Source organism: Schistocerca americana, chromosome 2 (assembly GCF_021461395.2).
Source record: "Schistocerca americana isolate TAMUIC-IGC-003095 chromosome 2, iqSchAmer2.1, whole genome shotgun sequence".
NCBI classification, from domain to species: Eukaryota; Metazoa; Arthropoda; class Insecta; order Orthoptera; family Acrididae; genus Schistocerca; species Schistocerca americana.
The window spans coordinates 195333218-195335565 of NC_060120.1; the positions used below are offsets into that span (position 1 = coordinate 195333218).

The window sequence follows — 2348 nt, forward strand, 5'->3', positions numbered from 1 at the left end:
TTTGTAACTCCCTGCGCACATCATTGCACTAGACGGATTGCTGGTAGTACTTTGGAACTCACGAGTGTTTATTACCGCTGATTTCTGGCGATTCCTGACAACAACCGCCCTGTCCATCACTACATGTGGTTTGATTTGTCTTGGTCTAACAATGATTATTTCTTCTCGTTTCTACTTGACAATCACATCACCAACAGTCGATCTGGGAAGCTTTAAAACAGATGTCCCTGATGGATTTGTCACTTTGCTGACATCCAGTGTCTAGTCCACATTCGAAGTCACTGAGCTCACCTCACCAAGCCATTCTGCTGTCAGAGCTTCTTTCAACTCCGTCCGAACAGGCCTCGAAAGGCCCAACGCTACCGACTGACCGCCGTGTCATCCTCAGCCGATAGCCTCACTGTGTGCGGATATGGAGGGGCATGTGGTTAACATACAAATCTCCTGGCAGTTGTTAGTTTTCGTACCGGACCAACTACTTCGCAGTCAAGTAGCTCCTCAATTGGCCTCACAAGGGCTGAGTGCACCCCACTTGTCAACAGCGCTCGGCAGACACGGATGGTCACCCTTCCAAGTACTAGCCAAGCCCGACAGCGCTTAACTTCGGTGATCTGACGGGAACCGGTGTTATCGCTCCAGCAAGGCTGTTTAGCTCACTGTTTCTTTACTGACAACAAAATATTCCCCGCCTTTTTCTACAGTGCCGGGTCCGCCTGTCGTCTCTTCTAGTCAGCAGCTCCGCTTTACATATGGGTGTCCCGATACTTTTGATCAAATAGTATACGTTAAGAATATTAATTAAAAACTGATCCATATAATCGTGAGTGGCTGGATCACTGACTACAAAAACATGAACGAACCATTCTTAGCAAACTGAAATAATTTACCCAATAGTTTGTGCAGCAGTCGTGACGATACACGAAACCTTAACGTCTTTTCCCCACTCTTCTCAGTGTTACTTAAAACAGTGGACACATCGTTATAAAGAAATAATGCTGCCTTCATGTCAAAATGTAAAACGCAATCGAGTAAGACGTGTCGCACCGACAATGGTAAGCCACAAGCACCACACACTGTTGGGTTCTCCCATGGAAGAGATTCCTGTGTGTCTTATTAAAGCCATTTCGTTCCATCTGTGTGAGACTGGAACAGTGTTCGGTACCGCCAAACTGTAGGTTTCACTAGCCTTGATTTACTATTTTGTACCTGTAGCCGCACATTCTCACACGTAACTCTCCTTCTCAACAATGAGGTAAAAACTCAAAGGGGCAGCACGCAGTTGCAAATTTCTTTCCTTGCGTGCATCCCTTGTTGCCGTGACGTCTTGCTCATTTCCCAGAATTCCATCATGGTCCAGTATCCAGGAGAATAATATTTCCTTCCCTTGCACTAGTAGAGTGTGAGTTACATGTTTTGGAGCACTTTATTTCCTGCGTACATTTGGTGATTGATTTGCAGGTCAGCTAGGGACCCAAAGCAGACGAGAACGTTATTCCGTCGATTGCACCTCATTTTTTCACTTAGCTCCTAACAACTAACAGAACCTAATTTTCAAAACTATTGACGTAGAGGAGGAAATCATTGATCATAAGGCTGTTATAGCATCAAAGACCACATGTGTTTCATGAAGTATTATGAAAGATAGTAAAATATTTTTGTCTTTGAAAGGTAATAGGAAACAAATTGCTAGGTATTCTAGGAGCCAAAATCAAATGTTCGGCTCTGGGGACGAAGATGTCAAGCATAAATGAATAAAATTTGAAAGCACTTTAGACGATTATATACCGAGTAAGGCTGTGACGGACTGGGAAAGAGCAACCATAGTCCAACAATTGTATTAGATAGGTGCTATGAAAGATTTAAACGAAGTTAGACTTGTTGACTACCAAAGGCCTGCTGTAACGTAGCTAAAAATAGAAAAAGCGCAAGAATAGCAATGCGAGAAGCGTTCGATGAATTCGATAGTAAAATTTAAAATTTTAATTAACAGTCAGCAGATCGAATCATCTATTTGGTTGCTAAACAACAATACTAGACCGATATATAATGTGACAGAGAGAAGGTCGAAATACTGAATACGGTCCACTGACATTGTTTCCCTGCTGAGTACCGTAACACAGTTGCTACTTTCAGTTACAGCACGAACGCCGAAATATTGGGTATTGAGGTAAGCGACTGCGGAATGTAAAATCAAGTAAAGTAACTAAATAGTGAAGGTCATCGAGACCGGATGAGATTACCAAGAAATTCTACAGAATTATCGTTTGTACAGATATCGACTATCAAGACGCGCGTGGGATCAGCGTTGATTGATAAGAGTCAGGGGAAGTCCCAGTTTGTGGATAGAA

At 43.0% G+C, this 2348-nt stretch overlaps 1 pseudogene; it reads right to left on the reverse strand.

Annotated features, from left to right (window-relative positions):
• Nucleotides 1–533: 533 nt before the first annotated feature.
• On the reverse strand, nucleotides 534–652 carry LOC124597126 (annotated as a pseudogene).
• Nucleotides 653–2348: the final 1696 nt, after the last annotated feature.